This window comes from Paramormyrops kingsleyae, chromosome 24 (genome assembly GCF_048594095.1).
Source record: "Paramormyrops kingsleyae isolate MSU_618 chromosome 24, PKINGS_0.4, whole genome shotgun sequence".
NCBI classification, from domain to species: Eukaryota; Metazoa; Chordata; class Actinopteri; order Osteoglossiformes; family Mormyridae; genus Paramormyrops; species Paramormyrops kingsleyae.
Window position 1 is genome coordinate 22,639,418 of NC_132820.1, and position 24,021 is coordinate 22,663,438.

General features: G+C 43.7%; 2 non-coding genes and 3 pseudogenes across 2 annotated transcripts; 4 read left to right on the plus strand and 1 right to left on the minus strand.

Moving 5' to 3' along the window:
• The first annotated feature begins 771 nt into the window (after positions 1 to 771).
• Positions 772 to 963, plus strand: LOC140582562 (U2 spliceosomal RNA). Its single transcript, XR_011985464.1, has one exon. It is a non-coding gene; the product is annotated as a U2 spliceosomal RNA (small nuclear RNA).
• A 418-nt stretch (positions 964 to 1,381) lies between these two features.
• On the plus strand, positions 1,382 to 1,512 carry LOC140582602 (U5 spliceosomal RNA; annotated as a pseudogene).
• Positions 1,513 to 7,553: 6,041 nt separating this feature from the next.
• Positions 7,554 to 7,746, plus strand: LOC140582625 (U2 spliceosomal RNA). Its single transcript, XR_011985470.1, has one exon. It is a non-coding gene; the product is annotated as a U2 spliceosomal RNA (small nuclear RNA).
• A 5,088-nt stretch (positions 7,747 to 12,834) lies between these two features.
• On the minus strand, positions 12,835 to 12,940 carry LOC140582489 (U2 spliceosomal RNA; annotated as a pseudogene).
• On the plus strand, positions 12,907 to 13,044 carry LOC140582500 (U2 spliceosomal RNA; annotated as a pseudogene).
• The last annotated feature ends 10,977 nt before the right edge of the window (positions 13,045 to 24,021 follow it).

A 24,021-nucleotide genomic window follows, 5' to 3' on the forward strand; every position in this document is an offset into this window, starting at 1 on the left:
AATTACTCGTGGGACTTTTTTTTAATCCGATCCTCATAGTTCATTTTAAATTGCCTTCTGATGGTTAAATTATTCCAAAACATTTTTCCCCATTTAAAAAATTACCTTACTGCTCTTGTACTGTAACTGCTCCCGATCGTCTTCTGAGAAAAAAACCTCGTAACCCCCTCGCACGAGCCGCACTCTACCAGGACTCGTCAGCCGCATGCGCAGGTTGTGGAAGCCACAAAACCATAGGGATTTTACTCTGATATTTCGGACAAAAATTAAAAATGTATTTTAAGAAAACAATTACAACGACACTAAAAGTATCATACTGAATTATACATGGGATTCTCAAGTAGCAAGACTACAATAGTATTTTCTTGTAAAATGTACTTTCATGATCTTCGTTGTATTTACAAATTCAGAAAAACCTTCATCTTCTCCTTTTCAGTGCAGCTTATGGAGAGGGACAATTATTTTGCAAATTTATACCCACCACCACCATCCAATAACTCGAATAAGAATTAAGAACCCTTCAATATCCCAAAGAACCATATGACTAACACGTAGAACCATCCACTACATAAAATGGTTCTTTAGTAGGTTATGGTTCTTTATGGAACCACACAGACTTCTAAAGAACCATTATTTTTCTGTGTGTAGTTCTATTTGTTTAATATTATCTTTGAAAGTCTTATTGTACTGTGTTGGCATGATTTGCATAGTGTAGGAATGATTCAGCCTCATACATTGTGATTATGTGTTAATGTAAGTAGTACAAGCATAATATTTATTATTCATGTATTTGAGCTGATTTACATTTTGTTTTGGTATGAAAAGGTTATTTTGATACGTCCCCCATTGAGGGGACCACATATTAAACAGATTTTTGGAACAGGGAGCCGGAAGTGGGGCTTGCCCCGTCCGCTCCAGGCATCGGCCCAGTATTGCAGTGCTTCCAGGAACGGTGCACCTCTACTGCCCCTTGTTGTTGAAAGGCAGAACTGACTGACTGACTAACTGACTGAGTGGGTGACTAATAGACTGAGTGCCTCTGGATGGCCAGCTAATTAGCTGCATGTGCTGTGAGGGAGGGGCCCTGTCCGTGCGTGGCCCCCGTTTCCTTCCGGTTTTCTTATTTTTTTTTATTTTGAAGTAAGGTGACACGCTGTTTGTGTGGTGGACAGCTGTGCTGAGGTAAGGCATGACGTCATCTTTGCCTTTTGAATTTTCCCTCATGTTTGTTTAAATGATTGCTGTTTCTTGAGAGGACAGGAGGACAGGGAGGAGTCGGGGCCCCGACAGCGACAGCTGCGACGCCCCTGGGCATTCTACTCAGAGCGGGGGCGTCACGGAGACCCGGCTAACGGGGACCTGCTAAGCGGCAGCCCCATATCGACTCGGGTCTCTCTTCATCCCGTATAAATCTTTCGCTTTTTACTAAAGATTTCCGTTGGGTATAGTCATAGTTGTTTGGGTTAATTCTGACTACCACAAAAGTTTACAAGCCCTATTTTGGCAAGAGCTAATCCTAATCATTTTCATCCTTGCCGTTTTAATCACTCATGAATAGATGTTTGTTTTAAGCATTTTAAATTTAATTAAATACTGCAATACTAATTGGAGAAATACATCTTTTCCAATATTGTGCAGCCTAATAATGAAGTACTTAATGTCCTTAATGAAGATATCTAACAACATACGATGCAACATTCAACAGGGGGTAGTGAAGTGATATGTGGCAGATCAAAGTGCCAATTCGATGTGGGGCAGTGATTAGCATGTGGAGAATGCTGCAGCAGTATTACAAAATCAGCAACTCTTTTAAAAATAATAGTGATATAAATATATTATTTATTAATAAGTATATAGAATCAGTACACAAAGTATAAGTATATAAATATAAGCATATAAAGTATATAAGTACATAAAGTATAAGTATATAAAGTTTAAGTATATAAAGTATATAAGTATAAAAATCTTAAGTATAAAAATTATATAAGTATAAAAAATTTAAGTAAAAAAAGTTTAAGGGCTCAGAGGCCTGCTGCTCCTACTCATCAGAGTGGTTCTGTTGCTTGAATTTCTTCTTCAGAGCCTCTGCTAAAATGGCAGCAATGTCCTCTGAGGCCATGGGCGTCCCCTGCGTCAGTCCCCTCCTCGGCACTGGCGTCCCACCTGGCGACCTCAGCACCGGGCGCAGTTTAACGCAGGGCAGCTCCGCCAGGACATCCACCATGTTGGGGCCTTTGGTGGGTCCTGCGCCACTTCCCTGACGATGACTCGTCTTCTGCTTGGGGCCCTGGATACTAGCAGGTGGAGGAGGAGGAGGTGGCAGTGGAGGAGGAGGGGGTGGGAAACAGCTTGGAGCTGAAGTGGAGACTACAACAGGAGTCCCAGTGGTCTCCGAACTGCTCCGGGATATATGTGGGTCAGTCAGGGCACCAGCAAGCACGGAGATCTCAGACCGTAAACGGCCCACCTTGTCTTCGAGGGCTGCAATCTTCTTCCAAACTGCCGCCCACTCGGACCCTGCCTCTGCTGCAACAGGAGCATGCTGGTGATCCCCGTGTCCACTGGGGAGGTGGATGCCACTCCCGACCTTTGCAGGGGTTTTGTCATTTTTAGCAACCCCCGTTGCAACAGTCAAGGATGGTGCAGTGGGCTTGCGCACACGAAAGCTGGAACACTTAAAGCATCCCAGACAGGTGTGTAGAAAACCACGCAAGCGACTGAAAGGACCCTTTGCAGACGTTATTTAAAGCAATGGAACACAAACAGTAAATGAAGATCGCCCAAATCAAGACCAAGAGAAATAAAAATTACAGCTTCTGCTTCCAGATATACGTAGCAATAACCAATGAGCACGCAGAACCATTCGAGGTCAACTTAGCCGACCGTTTCACGTTCTAAAATTTACAGGATACAGTGGTACCTCAGAAGTCAAATTTAATTTTTTAATTTTTTTTTTCTCTCCCAAAATGGCGGCGCGTGCACACGCTGCGGCTTCTCTCTCTCCCGACTAAACAGTGTTTTTGTGTTTTTCGTCCTGGACGTTGCAGTGTTTCTGTACACCTTTGTCGCGTTTATCTGTTCTTAAGCCCATATATAGCCGAACATTTTTGCTCAACATCGGCAGAAACAAACTTTTTAAGTTAGACTCTGTGGACGCCGAAGAGCTGAATGATCTGGGTCTGCTCCGCAGGCCTACTCAATCACCGACCCCCACTCCTGCACCTCGCCCAAAATGGAGGTGCCTCAAGCGGCGTGAGAGAAAGCAGAAGAGGGATAAGAGCGGAGATATCCGAGCTAGGCTGGTGGCTTGCCCACACAAACCCGCTATCCCCTCCATCGTTCTGGCCAACGTACGCTCATTGGATAAGAAACTGGACTACATCCGACTACTATGTTCATCTCAGAGGAATGTAAAGGACTGTTGTGTTTTTGTGTTCACGGAAACATGGCTCAGTGACTGTGTCCCGGACCGCGGCATTCAGCTTGACCAGCTAACATGCTACCGTGCTGACAGAGTTGTCGTCGTGGGAGGTAAGACCCGCGGTGGCGGGCTTTGTGTTTACATCAATGACGCCTGGTGCTGCGATGCTGTTGCGGTCTGCAAATACTGCTCACCAGTGTTGGAGTTTATGGTTATTAAGTGCCGGCCGTTCTATCTACCGAGGGAATATACAGCTATACTGTTGTTTACTGTGTATATCCCTCCCACCTCCAATGGTAGCAACAGGAGGGAGGCACGGAATGAACTGTACCAGCACATCAGTGAGCAGCAGACAGCCCACCCAGATGCTTTTCTCATCTTGGCTGGGGATTTCAATCATGCAGACTTAAAGAGTGTGTTTCCCAAAATACAGCAACACATAGACTTTCCTACACGGGGAAATAACACACTGGACCTTGTTTGCACCACCCAAAGAGGAGCTTACAAGGCTTTCCCCCTCCCCCAGCTCGGTGCCTCAAACCACATTACTGTCATGCTAATGCCTGCTTACAGACCCCCGGCGACAACATCCCGGAGCAGTGCCGACGCCAAGAGCTAGCCCCCCCCCACCCCGAAGGGCAGCCCGTACTCAGTCACCCACTCATTCGACGACAAATACCCCCCCCCCCACCACCAGCCAGGGCAGACACCCAGACATCACAGGATGGCAGCCACAGCCCCCCCAGCTCCAAGAAGCCACTAGCCGCCCATAGCCCGGGGGCCCAACCCCACCACCCGCCAGAATCATGAGGAGACGAGACCACAGCCGACCACCCCCTCCTACATAATGGAATTGGCCAGAATGGACCAGAGAGAATCCAATTCGCCCAATTGTTTTTTTTGGAGGGAATTAGACATTCTCTCCAAACTTATGTGGTCTAGAATTAAATTTCTATACTGAGTAACACATAAATTATTTTTTGATTTCCAGTTCATGAAGATAGTTTTCTTTGCAATGCCTAAGGCAGTAAGGATCATGTGCACTTTATTTTCTTCCATATCTAATACACTTGCATCACCTAAAATGCACAATGTAGGTGAGGTTGGGATATAGCAATTAAACCAAATTCATAGATCTTCACATATCCTTTGCCAGAACTTCTGCACCGGTGTGCAGGACCATATGGCATGCATGTAGTTCTCTACAAAGTTACCTGAGCAGTGGGTGCATAGGTTTGAGTGTATAAGGCCCATTTGGAACATCCTTTGTCCTGTATAATGAGCTCTATGCAGAGTTTTGTATGGTATAAGCTGTAAGTTGGGGGTTTTAGTCATTTTGAAGGTGTTTAAACATATTTCTTTCCAAAAGTTTTGATCTGGATCGATGGATAGATCTTGCTCCCATTTTGAGGTTGGGAGGGAAATTGAGTCATCCATTTTTGACAATAACTTATACATTTTTTGCAATAATTTGGGGCTAGAAAGATTTAAAAATTCTAGCACCCATGGAGGTATTTCTAAGTTAAACTGATTAAGATTGAACCTTGCCTGAATTGCTGGTACTCAAGAAATTTACTTCCGTATTTTGAGACTAGTTCCTCGAATGAAATAAATTTTCCGTTTTGCATAACATGTTCAAGATTTCTAATCCCTTTATCATGCCATAAGGGAAAGCTCAATTTTATCTTTTTTCGGCAAATATCTGGATTGTTCCAAATGGGTGTTAATTTGCAGGGGATAAGTGGAGACCTAGTTATTTTTAAAAATTCCCACCAGGCTGTTAATGAGGTGTTAATACTAAGGCTCTTAAAACACTTATAAAAGGCAGATCAGACAATTTTACTTCTCCGCAGATTGCTTGTTCTAAGTCCAGCCATGGACTATCTACCGGGCTTGATTTGATCCAATTTGTTATATACTGCAGTCTGTTGGCTAAGAAGTAGTGATAGAAACTTGGTAGTTCTAGACCACCATTACCTTTGGCTTTTTGCAGAGTTTTCAAGCTGATTCGTGATGGTTTGTTCTTCAATAAAAATGACAAGATGCTTGCTTTAAACCAAGCCATAGAGGGTTTATTATTGATCATTGAGAACAAGTAATTGATTTTAGGCAGGACCATCATTTTAATGGTGGCAACTCTTCCAATGAGTGATATAGGTAGAGATTTCCACTGCACAAGATCCTCTTCCACCTTTTTTAACAAAGGAATATGATTCATCTGTACTAGATCTGAGAGTCTGGTGGAAAAATTTATGCCTAAGTATCTAAGGTTACCTGACTGTAAAGGAGTAGTAGTTGTGTTTTGGAAACTACAATTCAAAGGCAAAACTGTTGATTTGCTCCAGTTGACGGAGTAGTCTGATATAGATGAGAACTTATCTATAAGTGATATTGTCTTCAGAAGAGAGGTTGGAGAATTCCTAAGAAAATGTAATACGTCATCTGCATAAAGGCTTATCTTATGGTCTGTTTTTTCTGTTTGAATTCCTTTAATATCTACATTTTGTCTAATTAGTTTGTTGTTTTTAATTGTATTTGATCATTTTAATATTTCATGGCCAATTTTAATATTGTCACTTTGAATGTCAGGGGTTTGAGGAACGTTTTAAAACGTACGTTGGTTTTTAATCAGCTGGCATCTTCCCCTTCAGCATTTGTTTTCTGCAGGAAGTCCACCTCCGGGACCAGCGGGACGAGGCTCTCTTTTCACGACAATGGAAGAGGGGTAGATCCTACTGGAGCGTAGGTGGTGTCCACTCCTCAGGCGTCGGGATTCTTTTTGGCGACCGCGCCTTTGAGGAAGTAAGTTAATTTACCGCTCTTCAAGGCAGGGTTTTGGGAGTGGACGCCACATGGAGGGGACAGCGCCTCCGGGCCATATGCATCTACGCTCCAGTGGAGGCCTCGTCCCGTATAACTCTCTCTGAAGAGTTGTCCCCGTTCTGTGTCACAGATCGACACTTGATTTTAGGAGGGGAATTTCACATCGCGTTGGAGGGTAGAGAGGATGTCAGCTCAGGGCATTTTCGCCATTTTATTCGTTCCTTTAAACTTGTGGATGGTTTTAAAACATGCAACCCCAGCATGCTGGGCTTCACCTGGCATAATAGTCGCGGAGCCAGCAGTCGCATCGACTACATTTTAGCTTCACCCCCCGTTGTTTTTGAAAAGGTGTCCTTCTCCCCACAGTGGCCCACTGACCACTTGGCAGTGGAGGCCACTGCCTCCATAGACGCCGCTGTATATGGGGGCGTCTATTGGAAAATGAACCTGCAGATCCTGGAGGAGAGCGATTTTAGACACCTTTTCTTAGATCACTTCTCCGAGTGGCAGAAGGAGAAGCCTACCTTCCCCTCTGTGGCCGAATGGTGGGAGAGTGTGAAGGACGGGATCCGAACCTTCTCCATGCAGTATAGCAAGCAGCGCAGGATGGAGAAGAAATTCTCCATTCTGCAGCTGGAGAGAAGGTTGCGGGATGAATATGCCACTTACAACAATGGGGGCATGTATTAGGATGAATTCACGGACGATTACGTCACCCACATGGCATGGAATTAATCCTTTTACTATAATATTCTGGGAAGTTGTAATTGTGGATTAATTCTGATCGTATGTGGACTGATCGTCCTGAAATTCAGATCAATCGTCCATGATTCACCCCGAATGTTACTAGACTGCACGAACATGTTATTTACCGATCCCCTGTAAAACCTAATTTTTCCATAAATAACTTGGGCTCATAAAAAGAAACCAGGATGCTCATCTTGCATCAAAAGCATGCATTTGAGATGACATTTTAATTGTATAAATGGCCATATGTGTTTACTTAGATTTTAATGGTGTGTAAATATATTGGTTGCTTTTATTGCTTTTTTTTTTGCTTATTTTATGGTGAATGGTTCTGCAGATAGTTTGTTTAATACTATTTTAAAATATTTTCAGTAATGTCTTATTGTATTGGCATTCACTTGTATGATGTGGGAAAATTTCAGCCTGTTATATTATGACTATTTCTGAATATCATTGTTTTAGTAGGAAAATGTTTTTAATTCCCTTGTTGACAGTGCCAATTTTTTAAGTGCAGTTTCTATTATATGTTTTAATGTGTTTGTGTCGATGTAAATAATTGTGCAGAACTTTTTAATAAAGTATTTGGATCTGAAAAAAAAAAATCTGTTTTATCAGTTAAATATCTGATACGTCCCCCATGGAGGGGACCACATATTAAACGGATTTTTGGAACAGGGAGCCGGAAGTGGGGCTTGCCCCGTCCGCTCTACGCATGGACCCGGTATTGCTGTGCTTCCGGGAACGGTGCACCTCTACTGCCCCCTGTTGTTGAAAGGCAGAACTGACTGACTGACTGACTATATAAAGTACATGATCTTACCACACTGACATTTCTGATTTTGCTAACAATCATGTACAGTAAATTTAAAAGCTTTTTGTTTTGTCATAAATTATTTATGCTATTTTACAATGCAGATAAAGTATTCCTGTCGATACAAGGAGGATATATTTCTTTTCTCGATGGATGTTGTTTTGAACCTAAAGGTTGTTTTTTTGGAAGAGCAGTATATAGTTACTGCCTACATTTTTTGCTGTGCATGTGATTTTGATGAGAATATTACATTTTTATATCTCTGCGTAGATTTTTTCAGCAATAATTGAGTCTATCCTTGTGTATTTAAGGTTTTGGTAATTCATGATTACCAAATAAGATTTGGTGTCATTGTACAAATATAAGAAGATTCAGTGTGCAGTTACCAGGTTACAAATAAACAAACAAATAAATAAAATGGCATCAGAAGAGAAGTACGATGACAGTAAAATGTGTGAAACTAGTGGAATGTGAAAAATGTGTGTGCATATAAGTCTCCACATGTATAAAGCGGCTGTATAGCATAACAAAAAGGAGCAATGGATAACTGACATAAAGTGCTTACTGTCCATAACGACAATGAGTCATGTACGGCGTAAGATAAACACAACATGCGTTAACTTTGGATATGCATAATGCGCACACAAGAATCATATGTCTTTGGAATCGAGAGAACTATCAGATAACTTCAACAAGTTACCAAATGAATGCAAAATCAAAGATAGGCTATTAATTTCTGCCTGGCACTAACCTTGTATTCCTCTGTCACATGACCGGTGGGAAGTAGGACCCGAATGCAAGCTGTAGGGCAGAACCCCCTTTGCGGGGAGCTTTTCTGGCAGGCAGGCTTGGGCACAGAGACGCAAACAGACAAGGACAGAACTGGAGAACATTGGCCTGGGCACTTTACCAAACTAAGGAATGGGAAAACACAAGGCAGCTGGTAGTGACTGACAGAAGGACAGGAACATGAGGTAAGACTAATAAAGACCAAGTGTGGCTCATTAGGGCCACGTCAGGGAGGAGAACTGGAGAGTAAGGTTGACAGGACGGGCAGGCCATGACAGTAACACCCCCCCACCCCCCAATCCTGTGCCCTCCTGGTGCAAAGGTATCATTAAGGGGACACACAGACCAGGGCAAAACCAAGGACAGCAGGGGAGACAAACCACCAGGACACAACTCATGACAGGCCAGGTAACCCGACAGGGATGCAGACTAGGGACCAAAAGACAAACAGCGGGTGTCAGTGGCAACAAAGGAAACAGAAGAAGGAGACAAAGGGAGGGATTGGGCACCAAAAGGACCAAAGGTGAGACAGGGCAGGACACAACCAGACAAACAATGTGCAACAAGAATAGGGCCAGGAGAGGGAGCCAGGGGGAACCTAAAGTGGGAAGCAAGAGTGACTGGAGTGGGGGCTGGAAGAGTGAAATCGGGCTAAGAGGTGAAACCAGGGAGAGCCACGGGGAAGCAAGACTACAGATCAAGCTCCGAGGTACCGCAGAAGGGTCGCGGCCAGGGGGGCCTTCGGAGTCCTGTCTGGGCCTGTAGAAGGACGAGCTCCTCTCGTCTGCGCCAGCCGAGGGAAGAACAGCATCGGTAGACGGCGAGGGGTCGGCAGAGCCGGAGGGCATCGAGGAGCAGGCAGGACAGGAACTGGACCACACCGTGGACCCTGCAGAACAAAAGCACAGGCCAGTACCAGTGCCGGAGGAAACCGCAGGTGGTTCCTTTTGGGAACCAATGGATGGGGTCCCCCGAAAAGACCCCCTTGGACCGAGCTGGGGCCAGGCGGTAAGTCTGGGTAGCATACCCCAGATCTTTCCTCCTGGAGCCGAACCCCCGACCAGTTTTCCGTTGACCCTGCCGTTGTCACGGCGATAACCTCCTCGGCTGGGGAAACTCTGGTCACGGGGCTGACACCACGGACTGGGACTCAGGGCAAGAACTGGAGGGTCCCACTCCATGTCCTCCGGGCCGCCTGTGCCTTAATCCATACTAAATGTAATTAAACAGAATGAAGCTTAAAAGAATAAAATGGTAAAGAGAGGAAAATTTAATGTGTAAGTTTCAAAAAACGGGCTCTTGCTTTTATTCAGATGTTTGCAGGCGTTGTGACTCTGTGATGAATGGTGACGTATGAGATCCTGAGAATGGGCTACGCCTCCAAGGGTGAGTGGCAGGTGGCATTTCCCAGGAATTACAGGCTGGAGATGTCTGAGGAGCTCTCCTGGAGTGAAGACAGAAAGAGAAGAAGGGAACAAGCAGAGGGTGTGGGGAGAAAAAGACTGCAGATCCAGTTACAGGTGAATTGTACAAATGCCCTTGAAGTCTTGGTCCATGAGGGATCCAATTTTTAATAATAATAAAAAAAAAAAGACAATAAATTATTTAAAAATAGAGTTTTCATTTATATCTGTCTAGGAGTTAAAACACATAAAATCAATTAACTTACCTGGTGATTTTGGAACTTCTGACCCCAAATCAAAATAATATAGATTATAACTAAATGCATCGTTTTATTTGGGAAAAAGGGATAAATTAAATAAAAGGTTAAATTTGGAATCTAAAACAAAAACAGCAATTTCACATCAGGAATAAATATCATTTCAAGGGTCTTCAGTACATTTTTCCTGTGTCTGCTCCCTTTACACGTAGAGAGTGATATAAACATGTACCAATATGTTAGACTGAAATGAAACAGAGAAAACGTAAAATAAAGAAGTAAGGAAAATAGAGGTTAAAATGCACGGTAATTTGTTGTCGTATTGGCGCAAATGCACATAAAAAATGTACAACCGATTGCTGCATGTATCGCTTTTAAAGGTTAATGCGTACTTGTGAACCAGTTATGTCCATCACTGTGTACATAGCTAACAGAAAGTCAAAACGCATTGCTGTGCTCTAGAACTTGTGAAGTAACTTGCGTGCCTGCTAGCGGCATTCCAGTTCATTTCAAAAGGCATGCACAAGCAGTGCCATCTTGTGGTTTGTCATATATGGCAGATAGGCATGTTGCTGGCCACCCTAAACGAGGACCCAGCATGATGTTGGCCACTGCTGCTGGGCTGCTGTCACAGTTGGTGATTTTTGCTACCTGACTCGACGGTGATCTCAGCCATGGTCCATCTCCTGACCCCCATTATATTTTGTGAATGTAAACCCGTTTAAGTTCACTGCTGCACAGTGGGAAGCAAGTGATCAACTCTGGCGTGTACTGACAACGTAAAATTCGAATAATACTTATCGATGTCAAATATGTGTATCTACATGCAACTAACCAACTATTCAATCAGACTCAGGATGTGCAACAATACCATGCCCATTTACAAAACAATACTCATATACTTTAGTTTGTGTTCACTAAAGGGGGGGGCGAGGCCATTGAAGCACCATGCTTGCATTAGTTATAGGACAGACATGTGATCGTGTTAAATCCCCAAAACACAAAAATAACAACACTACAGTCACCACATCCTGTCAGCTGGATGGAAGGATACTTTTTTTTTTTCAAACACTGGGAAAGTTGGCCGGTGAAACAAAACTGGGCACAGACAGAAAAGAACCCCACAACTCTCCTCACTGATCTGTCACTCAAAGGTCAACCCCCCCCCCCCCCCCCACACACACACACACACACACACACACACACAGGACAATAGCTCAGCCAAGGCTGGTGATGTTGGAACGGCCACCGGGGGGCGCCACTATGCGGTGGCCAGGGCGCCTAGGGACATTGTCGTCAGCTTGGGGACCTGAAAGGCAGCAACAGACTAATTTCAGAAAGGGCTTCAACTGGATGTGTGCAGTGATCATTTTCCATATAGAATTTAAATGTTTTAAGGTCCTTCCAGCAAAAATGAACTACAAATAAACTACAAATTTACCTCAAAATGGCAATTCCATGGCAATTATGGATGTTCAGTTGTTAATAATAAAAATATATGTTTATTTATACTCAAAGCTTCATAAAACCACACAGGCAAGATTATATGCTGATCCTGGCTCTGCAGAGGACGGCAAAATAGCGCATTGATATTTGTACTCATGCACCAAATTTATCGACCCATGAAATGAAAGAAGAGTTAATCATGTGGAAGAGAAGAGAGGAAGAGACAGGTAGATTGTAGAAGACGTCATGCAGAGAACCACTGATACGTATGGGTATGAACTTGAAGAGGAGCCCCAGGTTTGGGATGAGAAACAGACACGAAACACCGGAAGGGAAAAAGAGGACGGCTACCAGGTGCAGGATGGCCTGCAGAATGCAGGAAATACCCCAAGAAGCCATGCAAAGGATCCACTCCTTACTCAGAAGTCAACTTGGCCAATACCCAATCAAACCCATACCCAAAATTTTCAGCATCAAAGAACTCTTAATTCTCCTTCACTGTCTTTTAGCCCTCAGTCTCTCCCTGGCTCCTTCCTGCCCTGGTACCTCATCTATCACCAAGGAGTTTACAGCCTACAGGAATGTCCATCATCATGACACATCGAAGCAATAGCGGTTGACCTCACAAACCTATAGCTGATGTGTACTTGTTATGTTTGCTTGTATTTGTGTTACCCTCCAACTGCTGAGAGTCCGGCCCTGGAAATATATAAGATGATGCAGGTGAGGTCAGGGCAAGGTGCTAGGAGACATCAGTGTCGATACAAGTACAGACAATCGTCATTGTGGGGTCCCTTGCTCCCCAACATGCTGGGGTACCAATAAAAAGGAAGAAGGCATGGACTCTGCCCAATTAAAGACCTTATTGCATGTGTGTAGGAAACCAAATTTCTCTGGGCTCCGCGTGTATCACGGTTACATATGAAGCACACATGTGTTTAAACTTAAAAAAAATCAGGATGAAAGGTGCCTTATTCCCTTTTGCACAGTCATGATACGTTTCTGTAATCACCTCATCAGCAAGGGGGTATCTCACGCCCCGAAAATTAATATGAATAATTTCTGTTTTTCACCATTTTACTTCAGGTGCTCCGGTTCGATAAGCAGACCCTGTCTCACTCAGTCACCCACTCAGTCAGTCAGTCTGAGTCAGTCCGTTTAATATGTGGTCCCCTCCATGGGGGACGTATCAGATATTAAACTGATACTACACTTGATCTTAGCCAAAAGGCCGAGAAGCCTTTTATTAGATGGATTTTTGGAACAGGGAGCCGGAAGTGGGGCTTGTCCCGTCCGCTCCACGCATCGACCCGGTATTGCAGTGCTTCCGGGAATGGTGCACCTCTACTGCCCCCTGTTGTTGAAAGGCAGAACTGACTGAGTGGGTGACTAATAGACTGAGTGCCTCTGGATGGCCAGCTAATTAGCTGCATGTGCTGTGAGGGAGGGGCCCTGTCCGTGCACAGCCCCCGTTTCCTGCTGTTTTTCTCTTTTTTTTTTTTTTTAAAGGAAGGTGACACGCTGTCGTTTGTGCGGTGGGCAGCTGTGCTGAGGTAAGGAATGACGTCATCTTTGCCTTTTGAATTTTCCCTCATGTTTGTTTAAATGATTGCTGTTTTTTGAGAGGACAGGAGGACAGGGAGGAGTCTGGGCCCCGAGGCTGGCGGCTGCGACATCCCTGGGCATTTTACTCCGAGTGGGGGGGGCACGGAGGCCCGGCTAACGGCGACCCGCTAAGTGGCGGCCCCATATCGACTCGGGTCTCTCTTCGGTCTTCAGGACCGGTATACGTTTCTTCTCCTTTCCAGATTGGAAAAGACAGGAAGGAGCAAAAGTGGAAGAGTTGACGAAATGGCGTCGGATGGCGTAGCTTCCAGCGGTGGGGCGTAAAGACCTTGCATTCCAGAGCATCCCCGCGCATATGAGAGTCTGCTCCATACATCTCCGTTCAGGTAAGTCAGCTTCCGGTGTGATCACTAGACTCCATTCTTGTGTTTGTCCCTAAAGAGAACAGCCAGGATAGGAAATGCTGGAAACCCATCCCAACCGGAGTCCATCCCTTCCCGGTGACACAGTAACCCGAAAGTGTTTGTGAGTGTGGTTTATGTCAGATTAGGAGAGCTGAAATTAACCTTTTGTTGGATGATAGTCGGCGACCAAAACAAGAACTAGATCACAGAAAAGTGTTTCAAAAACGACAGCGTCAAAATGAAATGCAACGCTGGATGGAAGTTTTCTAGTCCTGATGAAGGATGTAGAATCAGAATCCAGATATGTTTCCATACAAGGAATTTGCCTTGGTGGTGCTTTTATATGACATTACAAAGAACATACCACATTTAGCAAAGACATATGCAGAAAGGTAATAAACAATAGACTGGCAATTGGGTAATATGATAATTATATGATAATTAAGTTTATTAATGGCAGTAATGATGGTATTATGATATTTATATATGTGTGTGTACATAGTAATCATTGTAGTATGAATATAAACTATATAAATGGTATAATAATTTAAAGGGCTCTTAAATGGTGCCGTTATTAAGTAGCAGCCAAGTCAACTATATGTGCAAGAGTGCAATATGTATACAGAGTTTGCAGTATGTGTGCATAATGTGCAAGAGTGCAGAATATAATCATAGAGGAAGTTTATCAGTTGTTCACTGGTTATGCTGGTGGATATTTCACTGCAGCTGACGATTAATTGAACGTCCAGTCAGAGACTGGCTTGGTTAATGAGAGAGACTACCTGAGGGGAGAAGCTCTTGGCGTCGGTCTTGTGGTCTTGGTTCTGATTGCCATGAGTCTTCTCCTGGAGGGTAAGGCTTGAAAGATGTGGTGAGCAGGGTGAGATGGGTCCTCAAAGATTTTGTATGCCCGTTTCCTGGTTCTGGTGATGTACAGTGTCTGGAGGGTAGGCAGGTTACTGCCAATTATTCGCTCTGCTGAGCGGATGATGTATTGCAGTCTGGCCTTGTCGTAAATCTGGGCCATTGTGGTTATAACATGTTATTTTGGATCAGGCACGGACAGTTGTGAGAGTTCAGTCTGCATTAGCTCCGATAGAATAGTATTAAATGCAAAGCTAAAGTCCACAAACAAAATTCTAACATATGTCTCAGGGCACTCCAAGTGTCAGAGCAAGAAATGGAGTCCAGTGTTAACTGCATCGTCCACAGGTCTGTTGGTTCTGTAGGCTGACTGTAGCCTGGGGTCAAGCGATGGGTCTGTGATGATTTTAAGGTATGACAGCACAAGTCTCTCAAAAGCCTTCATTACCACCGATGTGAGAGCCACTGGTCTGTAGTCACTGAGGCAAGAGACTCTGGGTTTCTTTGGAATAGGTGTTATTGTGGATGATTTAAGACACAAAGATCCAGTGACTGGTTGAAAATATCTGTGAAGACAGGTGACTGTTGATCTGCACAGTGCTTCAGAGTGGCTGGGGAGTGTTGGAGTACGCCGTCTCCACCGGGTCAAGAGATTCACAGCTGACACGTGGAGAAGTTGCAGGTCACCAGTTTATTCTCTGACAGATTGCAATCCGGGAGCGACCATCTGACATACATTCGGCATGTACAAGAGGAAGCTCTGCCATATGTATCAGCTGTGTCCCCTTTAAAGCCCTTTGGGCATCTCCCCCCTCTCTCGGTACCTTCCGTCTACGTGACAACCACATGTTTGACATTTGCTCTAGTTAGTCGGTTAGTACTTGTCCTTCTGGAAGGCTAAAAGATAAAGGGGCCGCTGACGTTTTCTGTCGCTCCCTCTATCTGTTCTGATTAGGTCCCCCTGCCCTGCCGGCGCCAGTCAGTTCTCGTTTCAGTTAACTGCATTTTCTAGAATCAACCCCCCCCCCCCCTTTCATCATGCCCTGCTTTAAGCTATATTCTCCTTTTCCTCTATTCATTGTATGTTCTTTATAATTCTATTGAATCCCACACTACCTAGCAATGTTGGTAGTAACGCGTTACTGTAATTCCACTACTTTTGTCTGTAAGGAGTAATGTAACTAATTACCATTTCAAATTAAAAAACGCAAAGTACTGAAATTTCAACGGACTCGTTACCTTTGTCTTGCGTGAAAATATTAATGGATAAAGGCAGCATGTTCTCCTAATTTCCTGTTTATGATGTAACGCCATCCGACCTTACCGTGGCGCAATGAATGGGTGATTTTATAGGTACGCTGATAGGTACAATTAGACAGTTGTATTGTCTGGCACTGTCACAGCAGCAACACTAAAGTAATATAACTATCCAGAGAGCACACATGCATTGGCACTATGTCTCCGCGGTACTTGAAAATCCATCGGCAAACATCTCTGTGTTGCAGAAACATCACCACCGAACATTTGAGCCCATATTCCCCCGATGTTAAAGCGATCAATATACAACATTTAGACCACTATTATTTTCCTTTATTAGGCTATATATACAGGTTAGGTCAGGCTGGTGGAGCATGCGCTGATCGATGCAGCGCGTTTCGCCGCACCCGTGCACCACACGTCGAAAATCCTCACGGACACACGGTCCAGTCCCACCCTCATTATAATTACTTTTATATGCAGTAATTGATAACTAGTCATTTTTGGTAACCTGCACAACGTACGCTGCAGACTAGTAACGTTACCACCGTTGGCTGAACTCGAAATAGTTGTGGTGCTATATATATGACGTTAGATTGTTACAGGGACTGTGATAAATGCAAATCGAGCCCCCCATTATGGTTGCGTTAAAAAAGTTAACATTTTTACTCAGATTTCTTCCATTTGTACGTGGTGTGCTTTTTATACTATGACAAGTTTTCCTAACATCAGATTTAAAAATTGCAAAATATACCAACATATTGAATTGCAATCCCTGTATCTTGAAACGTGACGTGTTGCCAGACTCTCCGATACACAGCTCTATGGTCCATACAGAGGAGATGAAGAACATGCAGTTTGCTAAGTCACAAAGTTATCTTTTGTCATGTGACTATACCGTTACATACCTTAACGCAATTAAGATGTTTTCATGTGTTTCTAATGATACAATTACAACACTAGCCATGTAGAGGCATTAATCGGGGAATTCATTTATAAAGGCTTTGTGTGACCGAAAAAGATGCCAAACATTCATAGGCACATTTGTAAGAGGATTTTGGGATTTATAAAGAAAAACGTATGCTGAAAACAACTCACACGTTTTGTGAACCTGACTGAAGGGGATGCGGTTTCGACAGAATGCTTGAATTGAAGGCTCCAGGAATGTTGTCGGCATTTCATTTCATTTCATGGTCACACGGCCATTGGCTCTGAAATTAAACTGTTCTTTTAAATAGAATTGTTTAAATTTGCAAACTGAATTGTATGCTGTGTTTAAATGTTCAGATATCATTAGATATTTCACTGCATATTTTTCAGCTTAATGGCCTCTGAAATTGGTGCTCTGTCACTAAGACGTACTACACAAACAAAGCATTTTCTGCCCAGTGTAAAGGCTTCTTATTCAGTTTCCCTACAGTAAATGGTAAATGGTAAATGGACTGCATTTACAGTATATAGCGCTTTTTACTACTCTTACGAGTACCAAAGCGCTTTACAATTATGCCTCACATTCACCCATCCACACTCACATTCACACACCGGTGCTAAGATAATAGTTGTGCAACTTATTGAATCTTTCCATTTTTTCAAAAACAACAGAAGGGGACATAAATGGGGGTGTCGGACCCGTAACCAGCTGAGATGAGGGAGCTGCAGCCTGCGCTGGAACCTGATACGGAGGGGTGGGATGAACCATGGCCACAACTGGTGCTGGTTCGTCCTTTGGGGTTAAAAAGACTGGGGACAGCACATTTAATTAAAGTGAATCCTTATGTCACTCTACATAAGAACATAAGAACATAAGAAATATACAAACGAGAGGAGGCCATTCGGCCCATCGAGCTCGCTTGGGGAGAACTTAACTAATAGCTCAGAGTTGTTAAAATCTTATCTAGCTCTGATTGAAAGGAACCCAAGGATTCAGCTTGCACTACGTTATCAGGAAGACTATTCCATACTCTGACTACACGCTGTGTAAAGAAGTGCTTCCTTAAATCCAGTTTGAAATGTTCTCCCGCTAATTTCCACCTATGGCCACGAGTTCTTGTATTTGAACTAATGCTGAAGTAACTATTCGGTTGAACAGCATCCAAACCTGTTAGAATCTTATAGACCTGGATCATGTCCCCCCTCAGTCTCCTTTGCTTGAGGCTGAACAGATTTAGCTCAAATAACCTTTCCTCGTATGACATTCCTCTAAGACCAGGAATCATTCTTGTGGCCCTACGCTGCACCTTTTCTAAGGCCGCTATGTCCTTTTTAAGATATGGTGACCAAACCTGTACACAATATTCTAGGTGAGGTCTCACCAAGGAATTGTATAATCTTAGCATTACCTCCCTTGACTTAAACTCCACACACCTGGAGATATACCCCAACATCCTATTGGCCTTTTTTATTGCTTCCCCGCACTGGCGAGAATGAGACATGGAAGCATCAACATACACACCAAGGTCTTTCTCATAATCAGCTACCTTTATTTCAGTAGGTCCCATAAAATACCTGTACTTTATATTTCTGCTCCCTACATGGAGTACCTTACATTTGTCTATGTTAAATTTCATCTGCCAGGTGTCAACCCAGTCACTAATTAAATTAAGATCCCGCTGTAGCTGCTGAGCCGCTAGTTCAGTATCTGCTACAACAAAACTACATCACATACATCACAGATATCACACTTGGCAGTCAGTATTGCACATTGAGAAAAATTCTGCCATCTTATTGGATACAGGAAACGCAAGCTTTGGAGACTTATGCGCTGGTCTTGACACAAAACACAAAATACTGTACATGTATGAAGTAATTGCCAGTTTATTGGTAAAATATTTTTGTTAAAGCTTTTTAAATATTACATAATAATATAAGTGATATAAAAACCTGTGAGAATCTAAATACTATCTACAACTTCATAGAGTATGATACTCAATGCAGCCTCTGCAAATGTTTCCAGAATCTAGCCGGGGCAATTTCTTCTGATGTAGCAGCAGATCTCCATCATGATCTCCAAACTGCAGCTGACAGTGTGTGAGGAGCAGGAGAGAGATCTCTACTCAGTACCACTGTAATGAGAGACACTCACCTGTGAGCCCAGCAATGAGAAGAAACAGGAGCATCAGAGGATCCATACGTGTGTGTGTCACTGAGCCCAGATCTGAGGAAAACTGACCCTCACTTCCTTATCCTCTGGACCTTCACTGACTCTGTCGTTTCTATTCTCACACACAGCAGGCAGAGTGAAAGGGGAGTGAACACTTTAAACAGGAAGTGAGAAAACCACAAGGCTGAATATTTAGCACCAAATACTTTAGCAAGTCATTCTATTATTATTACTATATACAGCGTAAAACTTATAATAAAATGCATCATAATTTTTCTTTATGCTGCTAGGACACTAAAAGATTTACTATGCACAAGGCATATATATTTGCTTATGATGACAATAGAATTTGTAGTATTAAACAAGGGAGCCATGGTTTGAATAAAAGAGGCTCTGTGATGCACTTTGTGTGAGAGAATGGAAGGGAATAGCTGTGCAGACATCTGACATGGGATTAATGCCTACAGAAGGTCAGGATGACGATAATTATGGTATGGAGTATCTAAGGGGGTAACCCAGGTGATTACACAATCACGTACAAGAAAAATTGAGTCATTTGAAGGGAACTTTGATTACCTGTTCAGTAATGAACAAACACCAGTTTATTAGTAATAGTAATAGACAAATTTTAACTAATCATTCATCCACAGGGCGAAGCTGCAGCAATTTCACTGGGACTGGGCACTACCTGAACTGGGTTCAGTGATATCAGGTCAGCTGCCTTCCGCCATCTCCTCTTTCAATGTCCAGTGAAAGCGAGCAAAGCAGCTGTGTGCTTTGGGGAGTCAATGGAAGAATTTGTGGAGAGTTTCGAGGCACCATGTCGCAGAGAAGTGATGTGTTGAGTGGCCTTCCATGGCTGAGTTCCAGGGAGCCGGACCTTCTCGGCAACAAGAGGGAGCAGTAAGGGCAGGTTGTCTGCGTCAGTACTAGAAGCCCAGAAAGGTCTTCCTCTTCCTTGGGCTCCTCCAGTCGCTATCGCTCCATGGATCAATTAGTGGACTGTTGACGATCCACTGAAGTGTGCAGGCCAGTGGCTTGGGCCAAGGCAGGAGGCTGGGTGTTGGGGCCAAAACAGATACCAAGGACTGGGGCTCTGACCCCATCACCACTGGATCACCTGCAGGAGCAAAGGACACGAATCCCAGCACAAGGGGTGTCACAGAGTCTGGGGATCATCCTGCTTAGATTGCAGAACTATTCAACTGCTCCAGTTACTAATTTAATCCAATGTATGATATTTGTAAACATTCTTTAATAGACATTACCACCAAAATTCCTGTAGTAATTAACAGCTATTTTAGAGCGGAATTCCAAAAATGTTACGTGTTTCCACAGTTTTGGCCACTAGTGTAGACTGTGGGGCCAGTTGCAATATTGTTTCTGTACACATAGTAATTCCTGACATTCTGACTGAAAAGACAAATCAGTTACTAGCAATGTATAACAAAAGTACACTGTAGCCCTTCGTCTGATGTAAACAAGTACTGAAGAACCTAAAAATATGAAAAGGTATCATGTACTGTAGTCTTCATGGACTATGAATCTGTTGAAGGTGCAGTAAGAGAATATACTGGCACTAGACAGTGCTGTGACAGAAGATTCCACAGAAGGGCCATGGACAGTGGAGCACATTAAAGCTACATATCCTGATGTTTTCAAAGGCGATGGCTGCTTGGATGGAGAATATGAGATAGAAGTAGACAGGAGGGCAACACCAGTCAAGCTATCAGAGAGACAGGTTCTGCTTTCCATCATGTCTGCTTTAAAGGAAGAGCTGCTTCACCTAAAGAGGAGGGGAATAGTAACACCTGTGGACAAAAGCATGGAGTGGAGCAGCCTAGTCCTCACAAAGAAGCCAAACGGTGAGCTCAGCGTGTGTACAGACCCTAAACCACTGAATAAAGCACTGAAGAGGAACCATTTTCCTCTCCCTACCATTGATGACATCTTGCTAGATCTAAAGAAGCTTTTCAGTGTGTGACATCAGAAATGCCTGTTGGCCTGTCAAGCTGGAGGAAAACTTCAGCTACCCGACCACTTTCTCGCCCCCTTGTGGCAGGTACAGGCGGCTGTGCATACCTATGGGCATCAGCACTGCTCCAGAGATTTTCCAAAGATGACTGAGCCCTGGAACGGCTTGGAGGGAGGTCATGTGATTACAGACGGCATTTCGATCACAGGTGAGGGAGACACAATGGAACTGGCAGAGAAAGATCTTGACAGAAGACTGACGTAATTTATGGACAGATGTACTGAGTAAAACATCAGGCTAAATGCAAAGTAAGAGTGAGACAGACGCTGTTCCATTCATAGGATATTTACTGACAGTGGATGGACTTCAAATTGATCCAGAAAAAGGCAAAGCAATCCAGCAGATGCCCAACACATGTTAAGGGGGGCAAAGACTCCTAAAAATGGTAAATTTCTTAGCCAAGTTTTGCAGCCACCGTTCAGACCAGTGTGAGCCTCTGCGACAGCCGACCCATAAAGGCAGTTTGTGGGAGTGGACAGACATTCAGGATGCTGCATTCTCCAAAATCAGAGAGTCCATTGTGAATGCACCGGTACTGAAATATTATGATCCCAAGGAAGACTTGATTCTCCAGTGTGATGCTTCAGACACCAGTTTGGGTGCAGCTGTGATACAATGCAGAAAACCCGTGGCTTTTGGGAGCAGAGCACTCATGCAAAGGATATGCTCAAATAGAAAAGGAGCTTCTAACAATAGATACTTCATTGATCAATACTGGTGACTAGAGGGGATACCTGACTTCCTAAGAGAGAATCGGATTTATCCAGGACTGGGTCATGGACAACATTAGCATCTGTTCCTGTAATGAACTCATAATCATGGAGTTTAAGGATATGGCTAGAGAGGTCCAGGAAGAATGAGCTTTGTGGGGGCGTGGGAGCATAAGCAGAAGCGAAACAGATCTTACTTCACCCAACTCAGACAGGATAGAATTAGAACATTTCTGTGCACTGCTGCCACATGGTGGACACAGAAAAGACTGCAGTCAATTCTAAAATCAGTCAGTCAGCCCAGACGTCTTTACTCTGAGTATAACCTCTTACCTGACATTAATCCATAGGAGATGCCCGTCCATCAGAGGGCTCATACACAGTTAAGGGCGGAACTACATGCTGTCAAATTATAGTGAATTTGTACATTTTCCTAGGATGTCTGCTGTTAGTCATTATAAACAGGAAGTGAAATAACAACCAACCTAAAGTAAGTGATTCTCACCTGGTGGCCCATCAGAGGATGAAGAGGAGCATCAGAGGAGCCTTTTTATGTGTCTCACTGACCTCAGATCTGTGGAGACTGACACTCACGTCCCAATTTTCCGTAACTTCACTGTTTCTCTGTCTTCTCTATGCTCACATACAGCAGTCACAGTAAAGAGGGAAGGGTCACTTTACACATCACACAGGAAGTGATGCAACAACAATGATGTTTCGTACACAATGGGGTCCCTGGTCCTCCTCAGTTATATCCAGGTTTTCATGGTTCATCATCATGAGTTTGACACTGTAATATTACTTGTCAGGGTCGGTGCCCGTCTGGCCCTGTACTCTGTGCCTTTTCCCTGTCTGATGTTGCCTTAGTCAGGCCGCCGTGTGGCTCAGTGGGCTGAGTGTGCAGCTCAGAGGCAGACATCCCTCCTTCATCAGCTTGAGGTCTGAGTTCAGTCTCACCTTCTGTGTCATATTTTGGTTTTATTTAATCTGTATCCATTCCTCACTGGAATACCAGGGTCTCTCTCTGCAGTGCTTTCCTTACAACTTTGCTATTTGCTTTTAAAGCACTCAGTGGATTAGCCCCACAATACATTTCAGATCTGCTATTTCCATATTCAACCCCCCCGGTCTTTCTCTGTAGCTGCCCCCTGACTTTGGAATAGTCTCCACATTAAGCCCTGCACTACTATTGAAGAGTATAAATCTTAAGTTAAAGATCCACCTTCTCTCTTGCTTTCCAGGTTCTCCTATGGTTTTTGTCATGAAGTTTTTAATGACACATTTCATTTAATTTTAATTAACCTCTTACTCTTTACATCTGTTACTTATTGTACTACATTTCCATAAATTTTTATTTTCTTATTTCTTATATAAGAACATACATAAGAACATAAGAACTATACAAACGAGAGGAGGCCATTCGGCCCATCGAGCTCGCTTGGGGAGAACTTAACTAATAGCTCAGAGTTGTTAAAATCTTATCTAGCTCTGATTTAAAGGAACCCAAGGATTCAGCTTGCACTACGTTATCAGGAAGACTATTCCGTACTCTGACTACATGCTGTGTAAAGAAGTGCTTCCTTAAATCCAGTTTGAAATGTTCTCCCGCTAATTTCCACCTATGGCCACGAGTTCTTGTATTTGAACTAATGCTGAAGTAACTATTCGGTTGAACAGCATCCAAACCTGTTAGAATCTTATAGACCTGGATCATGTCCCCCCTCAGTCTCCTTCAGTGTGCAAGTATGCATGCTTTCATGTAATTTTATTTATACATTTTACCATCAATATAGTACTTGCTAATCAGTTCTCTCTAGACTGGGAAGCACTTTGGATAAACTCCTGTTGTTTTTAAATGTGCTCTATAAATAAATGACTTGACTTCCTGAGGCATCAGATCCCTTGGTTTAGATGGTTGGTTTAGAGCACAGGTGTCAAACTCCAGTCCTGGAGAGCAAGAGCCCTGCACATTTTTGGGTTTCCCCTCATTTAACACACCTGATTCAACTCCATGTGCTAATTACCACACAGCTCTTGAGCTGAATCATTTGTAGTGGAACAGGGAAAGAACTAAGCTATACAACCTCCAGGACTGGAGTCCGACACCCCTGGTTTAGACGGTGTGTTTAGTTTAGACGGTGTGTTTAGTTTAGACGGTGTGGTCTGCTGGGGCAGCAGCATCTCTGCTGGGGACAGGAAGAGACTAAACAGGCTGATCCGGAGGGCCAGCTCTGTTCTAGGATGCCCTCTGGACCCAGTGGAGGGTGTGAGTGACAGGAGAATGGTGGCTAAGCTGCCATCCCTGTTGGATAACATCTATCACCCCATGCAGGAGACTCTGACAGCACTGAGCAGCTCCTTTAGTGGCCGGCTGCTGCATCCACGATG